This window comes from Aquarana catesbeiana, linkage group LG06 (genome assembly GCF_042186555.1).
Source record: "Aquarana catesbeiana isolate 2022-GZ linkage group LG06, ASM4218655v1, whole genome shotgun sequence".
In the NCBI taxonomy this organism is placed as follows: Eukaryota; Metazoa; Chordata; class Amphibia; order Anura; family Ranidae; genus Aquarana; species Aquarana catesbeiana.
Window position 1 is genome coordinate 348,873,088 of NC_133329.1, and position 22,965 is coordinate 348,896,052.

General features: G+C 43.1%; 1 protein-coding gene across 2 annotated transcripts in view; it reads right to left on the reverse strand.

Annotated features, from left to right (window-relative positions):
* Positions 1–22,965, reverse strand: part of LOC141147039 (sodium channel protein type 2 subunit alpha-like) — a 265,941-nt gene that overhangs the window by 241,309 nt on the left and 1,667 nt on the right. The gene's annotated exons all lie outside the window — the stretch shown is intronic.

Genomic DNA, 22,965 nt, shown 5'->3' on the forward strand with positions numbered 1-22,965 from the left:
AGCGCATCTGTGAGGTCAGGCATTAATGTTGGACGAGAAGGCCTGGCTTGCAATCTCCGCTCGAGTTCATCCCAAAGGTGTTCTATCGGATTGACGTCCGGACTCTGTGCAGGCCAGACTCGCTCCTTCATGTCTTTATGGACCTTACTTTGTGACTGATCCAAATCATTTGGTGGAGGGGGGATTATGGTGTTGGGTTGTTTTTGAGGGGTTGGGCTTGGCCCCTTAGTTCCAGTGAAGGGAACTGTTAAGGCATCAGGATGCCAAGATATTTTGGACAATTTCATGCTCCCAAATTTGTGGATTGCCCCTTCCTGTTCCAACATGACTGCGCACCAGGATGAATTAAAACAGAGACTGCGAGCCAGGCTTTCTCGTCCACATATGTGCCTGACCTCTCAAATGCGCTTGTGGACAGCCTTCCCAAAAAAGTTAAAGCTGTTATAGCTGCAAAGGGTGGGTCAACTCAATATGGAACCCTATGGACTAAGACAGGGATGCCATTAATGTTTATGAGAATGTAAAGGCAGGTGTTCCAATACTTTTGCTAATATAGTGTATGTCGTATTTTAATAGGATGGCATCGTTTATTACAGCATAGTATTAATTTAGTTTTATTTGGAATAATTTGCTGTTATTGGTAATTTTATTGGTGTTATTGTGTCTTGTTTTGATTTGTTTATATGATTATGTGGTGTCTTCATTGAATGTAACTGTACCTTAATAATTTTTCTTTGGGATTAATTTTATGCATAAAGGTAAAAAAACCTTCTGTGTGTTGCTCCCCTCACAGCCTCCCTAATACTCACCTAAGCCCCCTCTCGATCCAGGATGTGCATGAGAGACTCGGTTTTCCTGGGACTTCCTCTCCTCATTGGCTGAGACACAAGTGTGCTCCATTGGCTCCGACTGCTGTCAGTCGCAGTCAGTGAGCCAATGAGGAGAAAGCTGGGGCGGGGCCCAACCATGGCTCTATGTGTCTTATGGACACATAGAGCTGGGCTTGGGAGCGGCTCATACCAGCTGCTTGCTCTGGGGGCACTGGTCAAGGGGGATAAGCCAGGAGCGCCAGTGGGGGACCCGAGAAGGTGAGGATCGGGGCTGCTCTGTGCAAAACCACTGCACAGAGCAGGTAAGTATAACATGTTTGTAATTTTTCTTAAAAAACATCTGAACCATATGCAATACGGTACACTGTAGGGATAACCACACATTGTTCGGATAACTCTGGTTTTGTATACGTTTTATACTGTACTTATTCTTATATTCAAGATTGTATTCTTTTACTTTGTGAAAATTTTTAATAAAAACATTGAAACGAAAAAACATCCGAACCTTTAATGTCACTTTAATACAGTATTCTTAATCTGAATATATAGAGCAGTATGAGTGTTTCTAAAAATTAGAGCAGGAATCACACTGTATAGAAATGCCTTCATGCAAACGGGGCTTTCCCACGTATTTACTAATGTACGCAAACTAGAACCTCTGTTTTTACTAAGGTATTAGAAACAGATTTCTCTTGCTGAAAATTTTTGTATTTTATATATATATTGTTATATAAAGAAATGATGAAGTCACGTGGTTAGTGACGATACGCATGGGAGGAGTGAGGTGACGTCACGGATGAGCTATGAGAAGTAAGGGCAAGTCTTTTAATCAATTTGTGCCGGATCCCATATTGGAATGCTATTTTACAAGTGTTTATAATGTGAGTGCAATACATAGTTTTAATAAAATCTTTGGAGTTTTACATACTACACTATGGTAGTTTCTCTGTGATAATGAGCTCTGTCTAGAGACCACCAAAGGGATATCGATGAGGTTAACTGGATAAGGTGAGAGATGATACCAAACGATGTCTGAGTGGCAACCATCCTTTAGGACTGGTTCACACTGATGCGATGACCGACATTGCATGTGATTCGCACAGCACTGCTGTGCAGATCACATGCGATGTCTGTGCGATGCAAATTCAGCCATACAAACTGTTTTGCTGAATTTGCATCGCATTCGGACCAAACTCGTGCAGGACACTTTTTTGTCTGCACCAGAATCAAAATGCATGGGTGTTCACACCCAAGCGAACCTGATTTCTGTCCGAATTGACAGTTCACACTGTGATCTGTGAACCGATCTGGGGGTGTTATTAACTTTGTATTGACACCTGTAGCAGTTTGCAGAGGGCAGTGTGAACTGCCTGTGAGTCAGGTGCAATGTGGGAACCCGCACTGGATTTGCAGGGTTTCCTGCATCCTATTCACAATAGCAGGCGATTTTGATCGGCTCTTTATGGAGTCGGTTCACATATCTCCGCTGCGGTTCCAGTGCGAATTTGCACCGGAGCCCTGTGCATCTTTTGGTCCGTTTCAGGTCCGAATTCAGCCAAAAATTCAGGCTGAAATCGGACTTGAAATGGTGAACAGGGACGCACCGGACCCCTGCTGTGAGCCTCATTCGAACATAGTGTGAACCCAGCCTTAAAGTGGTTGTAAACCCGGGAAAAAAAAAACCCTGTAAGACAAAGGCATAATGAGCTAGTATGCATTGCATATTAGCTCATTATGAAATACTTACCTTAGATCAAAGCTGTCGCAGTGGCCCCGCACACCGCTGTGACCGGCAACATGTCTCCTGGAGTTAATTCCAGGTTCGCGGGCTCCAACGCTGTGATCGGCCGGAGCCACGATGATGTCACGCTGCTGAAGAAACGGCACGAGCGAGCATGCGCCGATGACGTCTTCAGTGCGCATGCGCCAATGACGTTGGCGCAAGCATATATGGTGAATATCTCCTAAACCGTGCAGGTTTAGAAGCTATTTACAGTACCTACAGTTAAGCCTTATTATATAAGTGGTGTAACAGGGTTTGCAACCACTTTAAGGAGTCTACACATCTGATTACCCCTGACATTGGGGCACAGCCGTTCTTAGACCTATATCTTGGGTCTAGGCAACAGGTACGGGCCACTCTTATATTTTCACTAGCTAGTGGAGCACTGGAGAAGATACAGCAAGCATTTACAGCGCTTGGATTTGGGTTTTTAACACCAGTAGAATATTGGATGTAGAATATCACAGGTGAAGGCTAATGGTGGAATTCACACCCATAAAAGAGACACAGCGAGTGGAATCTCTCTGTGTGAATCTTTCACTGATTGAACATTTTCCATACAATATTACCTAATAGTGTTGTTTGGAATTTTCAGCACTGGACATTTATTATAATTTATTTAGGATCACTGGATTTTATTGAAGTTTGTTATGAGTATTAGTACTTTATTTAAATTGTTCATTTCTTCTCACTTTTTGGATATACATAGTATTTTTCATTGCACACACTGGCATGTCACAGCAGCGCAGCACTCTTTTATATATTTATATATCTTTTTTACTATGCAATCATCTTGCATTGAGTCAAATCTAAACATACACAGAGCATATTCTCATTCTTATCCCCCGAAGCTATGACTTTGACATAAAACATTACCTGCTTACAGATCAGGTGTGTCATATCTTTAGAATGTTCACAACCAGCAATTTTTTTTTTCCTGCAGACTAATATTAGACATATTCAGATTCTAGTCTTCAAATGACTGCCAAGCTATATTAGGTTCCCTGTTGCAATCTGCTATGACTCCATGTACTGGGAGAAAACAAATCCCTGGAGTCTCATTGCAATACACAGAGAGTAGCCAGGTGCATGAGAATAAAAATTCAGGGCAGTGACAGACACCAGCTCTGGAGGCAAAGCCGTCTGATGTTTCTCAGACAGTCTTCACCCAAGCAAGTCCCTGAGGACAGAAATGTGTGCAGCTGTGTTCTGAACATTAGATAAGCCACTGAACATTTTTTTTCTCTCTCTTATTTTCAGTGTAAATGCTGTAGTGCTGGAAAAAAAAGAAAAAAAAAAACCTGTAATGGACCAATCCAAATCTGCAATTTTCCACCTACTCTCCCAGATGGTGGGTTGCCATCTTTGATAGCCTGTCCACTAAAACAAATTACTCACACAAGCTTTTCCCTGTTCCATTTGTCAGTATCATGGAAACGACAGCATGTGTTTAAAGCTTCGCCTGCTTCCAATTTCCAGAGAGCTATCCAACATCAACACAATACTCATAGGACTTCAAAGAAAACAGTGCCGTGGGCGGTGGGACAATATTGGGGAATGTTCCTAGTTTATATCCACATTTGTAAGCCCCTCCACACAACTCTCCTAGAAGGCTATTCATAAAAGTGAAATATAAATGGCTTCTCATTATACTGAATACTTTACCTTTAGGGCTCTTTTACACGGGGGATCCGTATGTCCGTTTTTCATCCTTCCGTTTTCAGATGAAAAACGGACATACATGTATCCCTATGGAGCGTCGGATGTCAGCGGTGATGTCAGCGATCCGAAAAGTGTAACGGAGGAAAACCCTACTTTTCCATCCGTTATCGGATTGGATCGGGTGACGACGGACTCTACGGTCCGTCATCACCCGATCCCACATAGGGGAGAGCGGCACTCTGACAGGTCCGTCGCTGCACAGTGTGCAGCGACGGACCTGTCATTTTCCTGCTCAGCGGGGATCGGCGGAGCGATCCCCGCTGAGCAAGTGGATATTCACGGGGCGGATCATCACTGATCCGCCCCGTGTGAAAGAGCCCTTAATTTTCGATTGTTAGCACTCATTTATAAGGTGCTGGAAGTGAATGCAGTGAGGCTCGGTTCACACTGCCACGACTTGAGATCCAACTTGTGAGACTCCAAGTCGTGTGACATGTGAAATCCCATGTTAGTCAATGAGAGCTGTCTTAATTAGCACTACTGAAGTTGTTCCGACTTTAGAAAAGGTTCCTGTACTACTTCAAAGTGACTTCTATTCGATTTGTGCCCATAGACTTTAAGCGCTTGCTGGCCAGCCGCCGTCATTTTACTGCGGCAGGTTGGCACGATCCCGTGAACCGTCGTAGCTATACGGATCGGGATAGCAGGCGCACGCGCCCGCTGCACAGCGGGGGTGCCGATGCTCTTCGCCGACGGTCACGATGACTGCCGGGCCACAAGCGATCATGAGCACGAGAGACAAAACACGGAAGTGTGTGTGTGTGTGTGTGTGTGTAAACACACAAATCCCTGTTCTATTCTGAGAGGAGTGACAGATCGTGTGTTCCTATTAGCTAGGAACCACAATCCGTCACTTCCTCTAGTCAGTCCCCTCCCCCTTAAGTTAGAAACACACACTAGGGAACACAGTTAACCCCTTGATCACCCCCTAGTGTTAACCCCTTCCTTGCCAGTGACATTTTTACAGTAATCAGTGCATTTTTATAGCACTGATCACTGTATGAATGCCAATGGTCCCAAAAATGTGTCAAAATTGTCCGATGCGTCCGCCATAATGTCCTGATAAAAATCGCCGCCATTGCTAGTAAAAAAAAATAAATAATAATAATAAAAATGCTATAAATCTATTCCCTATTTTGAAGATGCTATAACTTTTGCGCAAACCAATCAATATACGCTTATTGGGATTTTTTTTTTTTACCAAAAATATGTAGAAGAATACATATCGGCCTAAACTGAGAAAAAATTTGCTTTTTAAAAAGAAAAAATGGGGATATTTATTATAGCAAAAAGTACAAAATATTGTGTTTTTTTTCAAATTGTCATCCTTTTTTGTTTATAGCGCAAAAACTAAAAACCGCAGAGGCGATCAAATAACACCAAAAGAAAGCTCTATTTGTGGGGAAAAAAGGACGTCAATTTTGTTTGGGTGCAACGTTGCACGTCGCTCAAGTGTCAGTTAAAGCGACGCAGTGCCGAATCGCAAAAAATGGCCCGGTCATTCAGCAGCTAAATCTTCCAGGGCTGAAGGGGTTAATGGAAGTCGCCTCCAAGTCAGATCCTCTTCCTAATTGATGTGATTTGAATCTGACATTACAGGAAGATTACCCAGGAATTCCCTGAAGTTGCTTCAAAGTAGAGCTGCACGATTCTGGATAAAATAAGAATCACAATTTTTTTGCTCAGAATAAAGATCACGATTCTCTCACAATTCTCGGCGTAACATCATCTTTCACATTATACAAAAAAAAATTGGGCTAACTTTACTGTTTAGTTTTTTTTTTTAATTCATTGAAGTGTATTTTGTTCCAAAAAATTGCTTTTGAAAGACTGCTGCGCAAATACAGTGTGACACAAAATATTGCAACGACCGCCAATTTATTCTCTAGGGTATCTGCTAAAAAAATATATATAATGTTTGGGGGTTCTAAGTAATTTTCTAGCAAAAAATACGTATTTTAACTTATGAGCAACAAGTGTCAGAAAAAGGCTTAGTCTTAGTTAATCACTCGCCGACCGGCTCACGCCGATATACGCCGGCTAAGTGGCACGGGTGCGCAAAATCACATATGGGTACATTGGCTCTTTAAGAGCTGCCAGAGGATGCACGCACCTGCTGCACGGTGGGGGACCGGATGCGCGTGGCCGGCAGGCGCGATCGCCAGCGTGCACGAGCACCAGCACGGGGATTTGTGTGTGTAAACACACAAATCCCTGTGCTGTCAGAGGAGAGGAGACATGTCGTTTGTTCATAGTAAATAAGAACAATGATATGTCTCCTCTCTTACTCAGTCCTATCCCCATACAGTTAGAACACACTGAGGGAACACATTTAACCCCTTGATCGCCCCCTAGTGTTAACCCCTTCCATACCAGTGACATTTACACAGTAATCAGTGCATTTTTATAGCACTGATCGCTGTATAAATGTGAATGATGTCAAAAGTGTCCGATCTGTCCGCCGCAATCCCGATAAAAATTGCAGATCACTGCCATTACTAGTAAAAGAATAAAAATAATAAAAATGGCATAAATCTTTCCAATAGTTTGCAGACGCTATAACTTTTGTGCAAACCAATCAACATAAGCTTATTGCGATTTTTTTTTTAACCAAGAATATGTAGGAGAATATATATTGGCCTAAATTTATGAAGAAATTTGTTTTTTAGAAACATTTTTGGGGATATTTATTATAGCAAAAAGTAAAAAATATTGTTTTTTTTTTCAAAATTGTCGCTGTTTTTTTTGTTTATAGTGCAAAAAATAAAAACCGCAGAGGTGATCAAATACTACCAAAAGAAAGCCCTATTTGTGGGAAAAAAGGATGCAAATTTCGTTTGGGTACAGCATCTTTTTTTTTTTTTTTAAACTGTGAGCAGAGAACAGCTCTGCACTTGTTACATGAATCATGGAAATGCTGGATTAAGATTGTGAGGGGGGTTGAATCGAGATCTCGATTTTTAGTGATTAATTGTGCAGCTCTACTTTAAAGGCACTCAAATAATGCTCGTCACCTGGAAAAGTTGCACTGCAGGTCGTGGCAGTGTGAACCGAATGTGTAAGGGCTTTTTCACACCTGTGGTTGAGGGGCAGTAAAACCCCACAGCTGAGCTGCACTTTTACCGCAGAGGCAGCAGCCAGGGGGGTACACATGCAGCGGCTGTGATGTTCACTGATGCGGCAGAAATTATGTTGTCTGTTTCTTTCAGGGGGCATAGCGCCCGTCCTGCAAGAACCATTCAAGTGAATGGATAGTCCGGCTTTTAATGTATTAAAACAGGTGGTGAGGACTGCTTTCCAAACAGTCCGAATGTGGATCGCTCTTCAAAAAGCACCCCAATAGAAATATTGGAAATTACTTTTGAAATAACAATAACATGTTAATGTTTAGTGTCATTTCGTTTACATATACATAATAAATACAATAAATATATAATAATTTGAAATAATAGCTTCCTCAAAAATCTGGCTTTATGTTATCTTCATACAATCCCTTAAAGACCAAGACTCAAATTTCGGAACAGCCAGCAGTTTGAGCCAATTAAGGCCATATTGGAAAGTGCTATGAATTTTACATAGGTAACTTCCTTACAAGAGGGGCGGGGTTGGAGGAATTATTTTGTTCTATTGTTGCTGCAGCTCTGTTATCCAGGGATTAAGAAGGTGATCATGGAGGGAGCACAGTTAGGCTGGGTTCACACCAGTGCAAATTGGATGCGGGTTTCTCCACATCCAATTTGCATGTCAGGAGATTGTGACTGGCTCTCAATGGTGCCAGTGCACACATCTCCCAAGCTGCTTCGGTGCAAATTACAAAAATTAGAGCCGAAATCGGACCTGAAACGGTGAATGGAGACGCACCAGACCCCTGCTGTGAGCCGCTCTGTTCCTCAGTGTGAACCTAGCCTTACAGAGGCCAAGCCTTTTTCTGCATCATCCATTAATTAGCTGGCTACCATTTCGAATAGATGTGGGGAAGGGTGTTGAACTCTGCATTACAAAGACATTTGTAGCTACTACAATAAGATGGGATAGAAGAAAATGGGTGGCCTCTAAAAGTAATAACCATAGGAAACCCCTAATCCAGTAAGGTGGGATAGATATACTGTATGCGGGACAATAAACTGATATCCTGATTCCTGATATATTTTTCTGGAGTTATTTAAAAAATGAATCTGTTGTGTCCTCTGCATTAAGTTACCTAATCTTTTCTCAGCAACTCTATCAAGAGATTCTGATAGCTTCCGTTTAACCACTTGAGCTCTAGAAAGTTGTATCCCCTTCATGACTGGGCAATCTGACACTAACTGACACTGGTTAGGAACTGACTAACTGACACTGACAGTGATAATACTATACACTGTCACTCAGAGAGAGAGGAAAAGGTGCTACTACCCCAAGTTGTCCAAGAGTCCTCCTTAAGCTGTCGGGTGCAGGATAGGCAGACGCTCAGTGTAAACATCTGCTCTACCTATCTGTCTTTTATACATTAATAAATTTGGAGATATTTAGCATGTATGGAGTTACAGATCATCTTCGACTATACACTGCCACTGTACTAATGACACTGGCTGGGAAGGGGTTAACATCTTGGAATAATTAAGGGGTTAAGTGTTTGCCTAACAATGTTTACTATGTGTACTGTTTTTATTAGGCAATGTGGCGTTTTTTACTCCCTGTTAGTGTGTGTATTATGTGCTGCTTTTTACTAAAAATTTGATTTGTTTCTATTCCCTGCTTTGCAGGGAAAAGAAGCAAAGATTGTTCCCCCCTGTTTCCTCTGTACAGAGCCCTGTGTTACCCCGTACACACGGCCGGACTTTTCGACCAAACTTGTCCGATGGAACAAATCCGTCGGACAATTCGACCGTGTGTGGGCTTCATCGGACCTGCAGCGGACCTTTTCTGTCGAAAATGTGACGGACTTTAGATTTAGAACATGTTTCAAATCTTTCCGACGGACTCGAGTCCGGTCGAAAAATCTGTTTGTCTGTATGCTAGTCCGACGGACGAAAACCAACGCTTGGGCAGCTATTGGCTACTGGCTATGAACTTCCTTATTCTAGTCCGGTCGTACGTCATGACAGTCGAAACCATCGGACTTTGGTGTGATTGTGTGTAGACAAGTCCGATTCTACAGAAGTCCGTCGAAAAGTCCGTCGAAAGTCCGTCAAAGTCTGACGTGATTCAGTCCATCGAAAGTCCGGTCGTGTGTACACAGCATAATTTGTCAATACAGGTCTCTGGGCTGTGATTGGACACAGCCGATCAGTTGGTACCAGCCATGAATCATTTGCCAGGACCTGTACGGTTTAGGAGATATTCACTTTGCATGCAGCCGCTGACGTCAGCGGCACATGCACTGTGAATGCCCGGCTGAAGGTCTGGCAGATGCTGACGGACCTTACCGGGAAGAAGTCTCCCGCGCGCATGCACGGGAGTGATTTCATCGCGGCTCCGGCCACTCACAGCACCGGAGGCGGGAACCCGGAAAACGCACCGAGGGCAAAATGTCAGCTCCCTCAGCGTGGACCGACCTGCAATACGGGGACCTCGTTCTAAGGTATTTCATAATGAGGTAGTATGCGGTGCATACTACCTTGTTATGCCTTTGCCTTACAGGGTTTTTTTTTTTGTTTTTTTTGTTTTTCTGAGGGTATACAACCACTTTAAATGAAGCACGTAGGTGTAAAAGTTTGATTTTATTGGAAATTGATATGGTAGTATATAATGGTAATCATAAATAAACATATAATATCCAGTACAATTCATATAAATCAATGTACATACAATGAGGGCAGTTGGCCACATGATTGCAAACAATTGATATAACATAATACATATACTAACAAATATCAAGTAAAACATGTAATACATGAGAACACATATAATAGCTCTATGCATTCTGTGGATTTGTCCACTCCAGCATGCATGTGCGTTAGATGAGTAATGTAATATGATAGAGATAAATTCTATATGGTCTGACTTTGCATGATAGGAGTATGGCACTAAGAGCCAGAGATCCCCAAAGGGCATCAGCACCGGGAGCTGAGGTGGCGCGGACGGACTGAGGCCCAGCAAGGATGACATCCTGGGAGGGCAACCCCCAAGGTAGAAACAATCAAAAGTGACCGTGAGTGCTGGAACCATCAAAGGGTACTGAGACAAGTGCAAAGAACCCTAAAGTCCAGAGTGATATGTAGAGTGATCCAGTGTGAACAGATAAAACCACCATTGTGAAACAGCTTCCCAGGAAAGGGATTTAGATAGTGATGGAAGCAATCGACCTTACCGGGTCTCCGCCTCATTTAAAGTCCCAAGTGTTCTTTCTCTTTTTTCACTGTTGACAAAATGGTTAGATACAGCAGGAGTCAGCTGGGGGGGGGGCATACAAATATGTCGCTATGCCTGTAGGAGCTGCCCGTCAGTGTTGAGGCGTATGGGCACAGAACACTATGCATACATTATGGGCAAAGGAAAGTGTGGAAATATATGGGCACAGGGTACTATAGAGGGCACAGGACAGTAGGTAGATGTCTCCCACCCTAATCTTACCAAGCACCATTGGCCTCCTCACCCTTCCCATAACATCAGTGCCCCCTTCAGAGTACCAGTGTCCCTTCTCCATCCACAAAACAATAATGCCCCTCTCTCCCTCAACAACGCACTAGAGCCCCCCCCCCCCCCCCCCCCCGCAGAGTCATGGGTCCCCCCTTTCCCCCATTGTAGTTTAACCAGTTTTAATAAATCAGCCACCAAATCTTGAACAGGACCCATTCTCTACTTTGCTATTACTAGAATTTTTAACAGTTTTGGAAACTGCCATAGTTGAGACAGTCAGAGGGTCAGAGGTTGCCTGAAGTCTGACAGCTGCTGGCTTATCAACTACCTGACCTGGCACATTTGGGGCAGCAACAGTCCTTGATGCTCCATCTACAGCGTCAGGCTCAGATTCCTGCCTTAGCCCAACAGGTTGTATTTAAATCCCTGTATTTTAGCATGCATAAAAAATGGGAAATACTCCAGGGATAAAGCTATAATTCCACCACTTTATAAAACTCTGGGCCACATCTGAAGTATTCCGTCCAGTTCTGGTCACCAGTCCTCAGAAGGGATGTGCTGGAGCTGGAGAGACTGGAAGACCTCAAATTACGAGGAACGACTACAATCACTAAATGTATTCTCCCTGGAGAAGAGGCGCTTGAGAGGGGACATGATAGCGATTTACAAATACCTCAATGGTGATCCCACCATAGGAAAAAACGATTCAGTCTCAGGATGTGTAAGAGGACATGGGGCCACACAATGAGACTGGAGGAGAAGTGTTTAACCTTAGACTGCGCGGAAGGGGGTTTTCACTGTCAGGGCAATAAGGATGTGGAACTTGGTGGTGTCAGCGGGGAGTATGGAGTCAGGGCAATTGGTGGTGTCAGCGGGAAGTATGGATACTTCTAAAAGACTCTTGGACATGCATCTCAAATAACACAACATACACGGATATGGGAAATAATTATAGACACTGACACACATACACCTACATTGGTTGAACTGGATGGACTATTGTCTTTATTCAACCTTATCTACTATGTAACTATGTATTCTAATTAATAACAAGTGTCCTTTTTCTCGAGTCACGGTGTGTCCATGTGGCTCAAAGCTTAAATTTGAACAATAAACCCCGATCCCAATAAAATAGCTAAATAGATACTGCGAAATGTTAGATCTCTCTAGCAGGCATGCAATAAAATAATAAACCTTTATTAAGTTATAAGAAGCTATAAAACACATTATGTGTTTTAGTTGAAGACCTAATTGTAGCCATAAAACAAATGGGTGTAACTTAATTTTTATAACCAATGTTTATGTTAATGCAGCTGTATTTACTGCTTCATGAAAGAAATGCGCAGGCTGCCACTGTTGATCCCTTAGCTTATTGCCTGGTACACACGGTGAGATTATCGGATATATGATCTTAAGAGTTTTGGATATATGATCTCAAGAGTTTACTAAAGTAACGAAAATTCTTGTATGACAGAAAAAAAATTCAAAAGTGTTGAAATGTATTTGTATTGTATTTTCGAACAACAGCTCTACTGGTTAACCACTTCAGCCCCAGAAGGTTTAACCCCCTTCATGACCAGGCCATTTTTTGCAAAATGGTACTGCGTTACTTTAACTGACATGTGCGCGATCGTGCGACACTGTACCTCAATAATATTTATGTCCTTTTTAAAGAACTAAATAGAGCTTTCTTTTGGTGGTATTTGATCACCTCTGTGGTTTTTATTTTTTGCTCTAGAAACAAAAAAAATCGACAATTTTGAAAAAAAAAAAACAATATTTTTTACTTTCTGCTATAAAACACACCCAATAAAAAAAAGGTAAAAAATCAAATTTCCCTTTCAATTTACGCCAATGTGTATTTTACTACATATATTTGGTAAAAAAAAAATCCCAATAGGCATATAATGATTGGTTGCACAAAATATATAGCATCTACATCGCCTGTTCGCCCATTCGGCGAACACCCCAATTTGCGGGGCGCTCGGAGCCCAATCAGGGCACAGTGAATAGCTGGTTGTTAAGGAGTGGGCCAGGAAGCTGGCTCTGAGTCATCAGCTGTCAACGGGCTTGCCCACTAACAGCTGAATGAAACATTTCTTTTTTTTTAAATGGATTTTAAGAAGGACCCCAAAATGGTCTAGGCTCTACCCCAAAGTCCATACCAGACCCTTAGGTCTGAAATGGATTTTGAGGGGAACCCCACAGCAAATTTTTTTTAAAAATGGCATGGGGTCCCCCCAAACTCAATACCAGTCCGTTATCCAAGCATGCAGCCTGGCAGAAGAGCCACTGGCTTATCCCCCCTTCCTAAACCATACAAGGCCACACGCCCTCAACATGGGGGGTGATTTGGGACCGGGGGGCTCTGCACCCCCCCACCCCAAAGTACCTTGTCCCCATGTTGATGGAGACAAGGGCCTCTTCCCCACAACCCTGGGCTGTGGCTGTGGGGGCCTGAGGGCAGGGGGCTTATTGGAAACTGGAAGCCCCCTTTAACAAGGGGGTCCCCAGATCCTCCCCCACGTGAATGAGTATGGGATACATTGTATCCCTACCCATCCCCAAAAAAAAAAAAGGGTCAAAAAGAAATAAAAAACACAGACACAGTTTTTGACAATTCCTTTATTAAAAATAAAAAACAATGTCCCCCGATGTAGATCCATCACGACGCCTGCTGCCACTACCGGACCCGAAAAAAGAAAAAAAAGCTCCGCCCGCGATGAAGGTTAACTGCCGAATGCAGGCTCTTCCATTTGACAGTTCTTTTTTTATTTTTGACAGTTCTTATATAGGTAATGGGCAGGACCATCTGGCAATGTCACCTGGTGGCACCGCCCCCTCATTGACCCAGCATGCACCAAAGCAGCCTGTCAGACTGCATGCTCAGATAAGGGTCTGGTTTAGATTTGGGGGGGACCCCAATGCTTTTTTTTTTTTTTTAAATTTTGGTGTAGGGTTCCCCTTTAAAATCTATACCAGACCCAAAGGGCCTGGTATGGATTGGGGGGGAGGCTCTACGGGCTTTTTTTTTTAAACATTTTTCTATTGCCAATGGTATTGTATTGTCGGCAATTTAAACGTAATTTTTTTTTCTTTATAAATGTCAGTTTTGCTGCAGCATATTCTATATATGGTACAGATGTGCCACTTACAGGCAGACTAAGGGGACCCCAGGGAAAAGCAAAGAAAAAGTGTAGCGCTATACAACGTCCAACATGAACGACAATAGACCAGTCAATATGCAGTGAAAGGGATCAACCGTATCTAGGAAATGAACAATAAAAGTGGGTAGTCCTCATGAAAACATTTTAAACAGAAAATTCCGGCATCCCAAATGCAGACTAGCTCACTCCCACCGAGAGATGAAAAGGCTTACCGGATGATATGGACCCAAAGGGGCATACGCCAAGTTGGGTCGGATAAGGCTTGGGTGGTGAGTGGCTGTGCTTGGCTCAAATAAAGGATGTTCTCTCACGGATTACTGTATCCCTCCAAGTGGCACCCGAGTCCTGAAGGGTGTGGGCAATCTTGCGGATATGGATGGTCCTGCAGATCCTGGAAGGGTGGGGTAAATCCCTCAAGGCGACATTCCATGGACCCCAATGTCGCCATTTTCTCACAGCGCTGTTTTTTACTTTGGATTTACATGTGAGTGTACATCTATTTATTTTAAATAAAATGTTTGTTTTCGGATTTACACTATGTGGTCCTTCCTTTCTCTCCTCACCTATTAACACCATCTCCTGGTCCATGGAATGTCGCCTTGAGGGATTTACCCCACCCTTCCAGGATCTGCAGGACCATCCATATCCGCGAGATTGCCCACACCCTTCAGGACCCGGGTGCCACTTGGAGGGATACAGTAATCCGTGAGATAACATCCTTTTTTTGAGCCAAGCACAGCCACTCACCACCCAAGCCTTATCCGACCCAACTTGGCCTATGCCCCTTTGGGTCCATATCATCCGGTAAGCCTTTTCATCTCTCGGTGGGAGTGAGCTAGTCTGCATTTGGGATGCCGGAATTTTCTGTTTAAAATGTTTTCATGAGGACTACCCACTTTTATTGTTCATTTCCTAGATACGGTTGATCCCTTTCACTGCATATTGACTGGTCTATTGTCGTTCATGTTGGACATTGTATAGTGCTACACTTTTTCTTTGCTTTTCCCATTTTTACTTTGTTGGTCGTGTTAGCTGCTTTCGTTTCCTTTTCTCTTTGGGTAGCGCAGAATTATTTTGTATATATTGTAAGGGGACCCCAGGCACTATATTTAAAGGAATTTTTCATTTTTATTGTTTCACTTTAAGTATCATTAAAATCCTGCTCCTTTTATTTTTAAATGTTTGCATTGATTCATGTCCCCCAGGGCAGTACCCGGGCCCCATACCCTTTTTATGGCCAACAAGTACAGTTGAATGTGACTAGCTATCCAATCGTGTATGGTTCGATTTCATATAATAAAAGGTTAAATGTAGCTTTCTTAACATTATCACATTTTAAACCACTACCTTGCCATTTTGGCACACTGGAGTTATTTAAGGTTAATAAACATCGAACTAGAAAACTTTAACAGCTGAGTCCATGTTTTTTTTTTTATTTTAGCTGCAGGCATCATTCAGATATCCCCACACAAAGTCAAGGACGTCATATGATGGTGGGCGAGAAGTGGTTAAAACGCTTTTTTTTTTTAACACAAAGTTGTCCATTTATATAATATTTCTAACACATAGCATGTACATACCAAAAATGACACCCAAAATAGATTCTCCTACTCCTCCTGAGTAAGGCGATACCACATGTGAGACTTCCACAGCCTGGCCACATACAGAGGCCGAGTACAGCCGAGTATGGCTGAGCATGGCAGAGTATGGCCAAATATGGCTGAGCATGGCTGAGTATGGCAGAGTATGGCAGAGTATTGCAGGGTATTGCAGGGTATTGCAAAGTATTGCAGAGTATTGCAGAGTATTGCAGAGTATTGCAGGATATTGCGGGATAGTACTGAGTATTGCAGAGTATTGCATAGTATGGAGGGATGGCTGAGCATGGATGGATGGCTGGATGTGACTGCAATTGTCACAGAGCAGCGCTGTGGGCACTACAGATCCAGCCCACAGCACTGCTGCCATCCAAACTCTCCCCCTCTCCTCTCACACTGTACCGATTGGTACACAGAGGGGAGAGAGGAACTGGCGTCATGAAATGACGCCGGTTTGTTTACAAGTGATCGCTCCGTCATTTGACAGGGCGATCACGTGATAAAAAGCTGCTATCAGCGGCCATTTACCGTGATCCGTGATGCGCCAGGTCCCCCGGACCCGGCGGACACGGATGTTCCCGGGTGCGCGCCCCAAGGGGGCGTGTGAGAGCGGGATTCTGGGAGGACTTCACTATACGCCCTCCCAGAGTTATGCAACCACCCTGTAGCCGTCATTCGGCTATGGGCCGGTTGGCAAGTAGTGAACTGACTCAAGACACAGATGGTTTGGTGGACTTTGATGGTCGTTTATAAAAGGTTTGGTTTGAAAATGGCTGCCGCATATTCAAGTGGCCATGTGGCTGAGGGGGGAAGGGCGGCCATGCATTGCTGGGCTGGCCAATAGCATCAGTGATAGCATGGGGGAGTTATTTTGTTTTGAGATGAAAAGATCAAGCATGCAAGCAGCATTGTCTTGGTTCTGTGTATCTGTTGACCTTCCAACTTTCAGAGTGAAGTATTGTCTGTATTTGGGAACAAGAATGTATGTTTGAGCTATTGAGTTATTGAGTTATTTTGTGTTTTATGTAATTTTGGGATTTTTGAATGTGTTTGGTTGGATAGCCTGTGTTTTAGGCGTCCTATGGGTCCTAGTTGATGTAGCCTAAAATGTTTGTCTACAGTTAAGTGTTCATTTGGTGTCTCAATTGTGTAGTCAGCTTTTGTGGGAAGAAATTTTGGTTTTCTAGTGAAGATATTTTGGTTTGTGCTGGTTTTGGCGGGATCAGCGACTGCATTTCATGTGTTAATGGCACCATTTTGTCTTGGGCCGATTGTCGGCGGCCATTTTGTTGTAGTCCGGATTTCATCACTATGTGGTCGTGGTCCGATTGTCATTGGCCATTTTGTTGTAGTCCGTATTTCATCACCATGTGGTCGTGGTCCGATTTTCGATTGTTGCAACTGCCATTTTGTTTCTGCTGAGTTTTGAAACAAGCATGTGGACAAAGGGACTTGTGTTTGGAAGGACGATGGAAATCACTTTGGTTTTTAAATTTAATTCCAGTTGTTTTACAAAGTTTTATACTGTAATACAGTTTTGGGTAGAGAGTAAAACGGGAGGCATCCATGTTATTGTTGTAACATCTAGGTACAGAGAGAAGCCACATTGTTCTGTAGAGAAAGCGGGCATAAGTGTGCTGTGCAGTTTCGTCTAGCGACGCAGTGTACGGTGTATGGTCGTACAGCGAATATGCTCTCACTATGCCCTCTCGTTTCCTGCAATGTTTGACGCATGTCAAATAAGGAAGGTATATACAAAAATAAAGAGATAAAGCTGATGTTTATTCTGCTGATATTTTCTCTTCCCTGATTCCTTGTTACCCTCTTCATGAACCTGCACATTACTTTTTTAATACAATTATTTTAGACCCAGTGATGTTTTTACTGGGTCTCTGTGTTTCTCTGTGCAATGCAGGCAGATCATGGCTGGTGGTAGAGGTTGTATATAGCTTCTGAAACAGTACTTCACACTGCCTCAGCACTCTTCTCAAAAGCCCACAGGCCTGATGTAAGCAGTGGGCTGGTTCATGGGAGTAGGTATGTAAGTATCAGAAGGCCTTTGGATGGATGTCAGTCTAGAGCAGTCTTGACATGTGTCAAACACAAGGCCCACAAATCCGGCCCTCCAGGCCATTTCATGTGACCCTTGCATGTTAATTCACATTGTCTGAAAGATATAACCATCCCTTTGAGGGCAACATAATGCTGATGCGGCCCTAAAAGAAATGGAGTTTGACACTCTTGGACTAGAAAAAGAATGGGCAAGCCTAGGCAGACTACACTATACTGTCAAAAGTATTAGGACACCTGCCTTTACACACACACACATGAACTTTAATGGCACCCTAGTCTTAGTCCATAGGGTTCGATATTGAGTTGGCCCATGCTTTTCAGCTTTTAACAGCTTCAACTCTTCTGGGAAGGTTGTCCACAAGGTTTAGGAGTGTGTCTATGGGAATGTTTGACCATTCTTACAGAAACACATTTGTGAGGTCAGGCACTGATGTGGACGAGGCCTGGCTCACAGTCTCCTCTCTAATTCATCCCAAAGGTGTTCTATTGGGTTAAGCTCAGGACTCTGTGCAGGCCAGTCAAGTTCATCCACCCCAAACTCGCTCATCCATGTCTTTATGGATCTTGCTTTGTGCACTGGTCCAAATCATTTGGTAGAGGGGGGATTATGGTGTGGGGTTGTTCTTCAGGAGTTGGGCTTGGCCCCTTAGTTCCAGTGAAGGGAACGCCTAAGGTATCAGCATACCAAGACATTTTGGACAATTTCATGCTCCCAACTTTGTGGGAACAGTTTGGAGATGGCCCCTTCCTGTACCAACATGACTGTGCACCAGTGCACAAATCAAGGTCCATAAAGACACCGATGAGCGAGTTTGGGGTAGAGGAACTTGACTGGTCAGAACAGAGTCCTGACCTCAACCCGATAGAAGACCTTTGCGATGATTTAGAGAGGAGACTGTGAGCCAGGCCTTCTCGTCCAACATCAGTGCCTGACCTCACTGCTCACAAATGCGCTTCTGGAAGAATGGTCAAACATTCCCATAGACACACTCTTAAACCTTGTGGAAAGCCTTCCTGGAAGAGTTGAAGCTGTTATAGCTGCAAAGGGTGGGCCAACTCAATATTGAACCCTACGGACTAAGACTGGGATGACATTAAAGGTCATGTGCGTGTAAAGGCAGGTGTCCCAATACTTTTGATAATATATTATATATCTGCATACAGACCACCATAGGTAATTCCCACATGTGATGCTGAGCTTCCATCAAATAAAATTGAAATCCAGTGATTGAAAGGGGCAGAACAGAGACATCAACACTGAGTTAGATGATGTTGGATGTCCTCCAGCCAGGAAACGAGGGCAAGGAAAGGCTGGAGTTTAGCTTTAACGGAGCTTTTAACCCTTTCCCACTCTAGCCAAACCTTTAACTGTTGTCTACATTGGCCCTAGCATGAGTTTCCAGCCTGGAAGAAAACCATGGAAATCTGCTTCTCTAGCTTGCCAAAAAAAAAAAACCAACAGATAGTCACCATGAGACAACCATCCAAAGGTTTGACAGCACTAGACGAACAGAAATCACAAACATTCAAAGCAAAAAAAACAAAAAACGAATGAATAAATATTATGGTAAGTTAGCAGCTCAGACAATATTTAGAATTATGTTGATACAATGGACAGAAACATTTTCAGACTTGTCTTGCTTATAAAGCTCACATAAGTAAACAACCCATTGTCAAACTGGCGCCACCTTTTGCCAAACACGCGAGCTAACACAGAGCGATACGCCGTACAGAAAGGTCACAAAAATGATGTATATTTCATTTATTTATTACTATAACAATATTATATATTTAGTCTTGAATGCTGTTAGCAGCTCTTTCCTATGAGTGAACTTTTTTTGTTGGGCTTAGTATTTCTTTAAAGTGGAAGTAAACTCTCATGCATGAATTGTACTTATAGGTACGCCTATAATAAGGCTTACCTATAAGTACTGTAAATATCTCCGAAACGTGCGCCGTTTAGGAGATATTTACTGTACATGCAACCTGTGACGTCACCGGCGCATGCGCTCTGCAGGAACGGCGCCCCATGCTGTTCCTGCAGAGCCCTGTGCCGTAAACGGCGGCTCCTGTGCGGGAGTGATGTCATCACGGCTCAGGCCACTCACACAGCCAGAGTCCGCAAACCTGGAAGAAAGACCGGAAGAAGCCGTGTCAGCGGTGACAGCTCGCCACTGGAGGGTTTCATTCTAAGGTAAGTTTCACGTAATGTGCTAGTAAGCAATACATACTAGCACATTATAACTTTGCCTTGCAGGTTAAAAATAAATAAATAAATATAAAATCGCCGGTGGTTTACTACAACTTTAAAGCATATTATATAGCCCAAACTTTCTTCTAGTTTTGGATAGAGTGAGGAAAAGTTAGAACCCTGCGGGTTATTAACCTATTGGCGTCCGCATAATACATATGTGGCAGTTATAAAAGGATGGGCTTTAATGCCCACACATCGCACATATGCTTCACCGGGCAGACAATGTTTCTGTGCTGAGAGCATGCTCACTGTGCGCTCTGAGCAGTCATAGACAGCTCTTGATCCCAACTAAAGATCGATAACCAGTGGGACCAGCTTCCGATCATTATTTTATTTATTATTATTTTATTTCAGGTACTTATATAGCGCCGCCAATTTACGCAGTGCTTTACATATACATTGTACATTCACATCAGTCCCTACCCTCAAGGAGCTTACAATCTAAGGTCCCTAACTCACATTCATACATATTAGGGACAATTTAGACAGGATCCAATTAACCTATCAGCATGTCTTTGGAGCTTACAATCTAAGGTCCCTAACTCACATTCATACATACTAGGGACAATTTAGACAGGATCCAATTAACCTACCAGCATGTTTTTGGCGTGTGGGAGGAAACCGGAGTACCTGGAGGAAACCCACACAGGCACAGGGAGAACATGCAAACTCCAAGCAGGTAGTGTTGTGGTTGGGATTTGAACCAGCAACCCTTCTTACTGCTAGGCAAAAGTGCTACCCAGTACACCACTGTGCCACACAGCCAATCACAGTGGTCACATGAACATACATACAAAACCTTTTAAAATGGACGCCCGGATGGGCAAGAACAGATTAATGCTGTCTGTGTCCTCGCTGGGGAGATTCGCCCTCTCTGGTGACCAGGACATTATAAAGCTGATTTACTAAATGAGTCGAGGATCTTCCATTCACTTCAATCATGGATTCATCTTAAACACAGTTCCTGTTTATTAATTACAATTGAACAACTGGGTACAGCTACAATATATTGAGTGAAGATTCTCAACTCCTTTAGCAATTACATATTAGGGCTCATGCATATTGGCCATATTTGGATGCAGAGGGGTTGATTTACTAACACAAGAGAGTGCAAAATCTGGGGCAGCTCTGCATAGTAACCAATCAGCTTCTAACTTATGCCCCTTTCACAGGGAAGCCTCCGCTAAGCGGAATCCACTTGCTCAGTGGGGGATCTCTCTGCTGATGACAGTGGATGACAGGTCCATCTCCGCTATAAAGAGGGGACACAGACACAATCCTGCTCTCTTCTATGGGGCAATCGGATGTAAATGGACCGCCTGTCTGTTTCCATCGGATGCCATCCGATTCGATCTGATGCTCCGGACTAATGGGGAATAGGGCCACAATCCGTCTATTTCTGCTGGACAGGATGCAATCGTATGTCGGCGGGTGTCAGAGGACATGTGTCCGCTGACATCTACAGCTCCATAGCAGAGACTGGAGGGGTCAGATCAGGTCTGCCAACCTGGTGAACCTGATCGGACAGCCGGGGTGAAAGGGACCTTTGGCTTTTTCAATTAGGGTTTGACAAAAAAAAAAACTGGAAGCTGGTTTCTATGCAGAGCTGCTCCAGTTTTATTAAATCCATAGCGTCAGTTCTGGTATATTTGCACACCAGGGAGCCCACAGATGCTGCATACAGCTGCCTATAGGATCCAATAGCTGGAAGAAGCCATATATGTGTATATGCAAGTACCTGCATAAATAAACGTATATGTACCTGCGTACCACTCTGGACACAGGCATTTCAATCCACAGTTGTAGTTGTATAAGCAAATGTGTGTTTATGCAAGGACTTGTGTATACACACGTATATCTGCATACAGCGATTAACTTCTATAAGTGACAGTACACAGCACCTGTGGGCTCCCTGGTGGGGAAATACACTATAAACACAGGTATGGCCATGTGCTCGAGCATTTAAAATCCAAAGGTCCGGGGAATGACAAATTGTCCCCAGCACTGGAAGTGAGGCAAAATCTTCCAATGGGGAACCCTGTTCTGGTGACAACAGTCTAAGACTGGCCCTACATTATACAATTTCCTTTTACAATTTTCCTTTAGATTTACCAAAACCATATAATATGAGGTCAAACCTAAACACTTTCGGAAATTGAATAAGAAAATGGTATAATGTATGGCCAGCTTAAAGGGAAATAACCCCAATGGGGCGTTAACCCTTCTCTACCCTGTCCAAAACTAAATTAAAAATACTTGGCAACACATACACTTTGAATGTAGTTCTGTGAATATATAAAAGTATATGCTTATCCAGTAAAGAAAATCTGTTTTGAATTATCTGACTACAATAAGGTGAAATCTAGTTGCCCGATAATCTTTTTTTGCATTTTGCACACCACCAGTGCTCTTTGCACTGCCTTATAGCATGTCTAAACCCAAAGAACAAAAATTAATAGTATTGCAACTTACCAGCCTTTTTTTTTTTAACATATTTTATTGGATTTTCCAACATACAAAGTATCAAGAACAACGGTTACATAGATCCTGGGGGAAGTTCCCGAGGAGCATTAATAATAAACAAACATTATCAGTCTTTAGATGTGACAACTGCATTCAATTTCTTTTTTCACACGTTTACTCTTTATTTTCATCTAGTTATCCTACAATTAATATCCTTCCTTCCTAGGGTGACAACCGAACTAAGCATCGTTGTCACCCTTGGGCAGAGTGTGTTAGAACTCCATTACACTGTAGTGTCACGTAGCGTCACGTCTCTTATCTGTAACAAGGGGAGGTGTTTTGTAGTCCAAAGCAAGCAGGGAACAAAGCTGTAGTCCAAAGCTAGCAGGGAACAAAGCTGTAGTCCAAAGCTAGCAGAGAACAACGCTGTAGTCCAAAGCTAACAGAGAACAACGCTGTAGTCCAAAGCTAGCAGAGAACAACGCTGTAGTCCAAAGCTAGCAGAGAACAACGC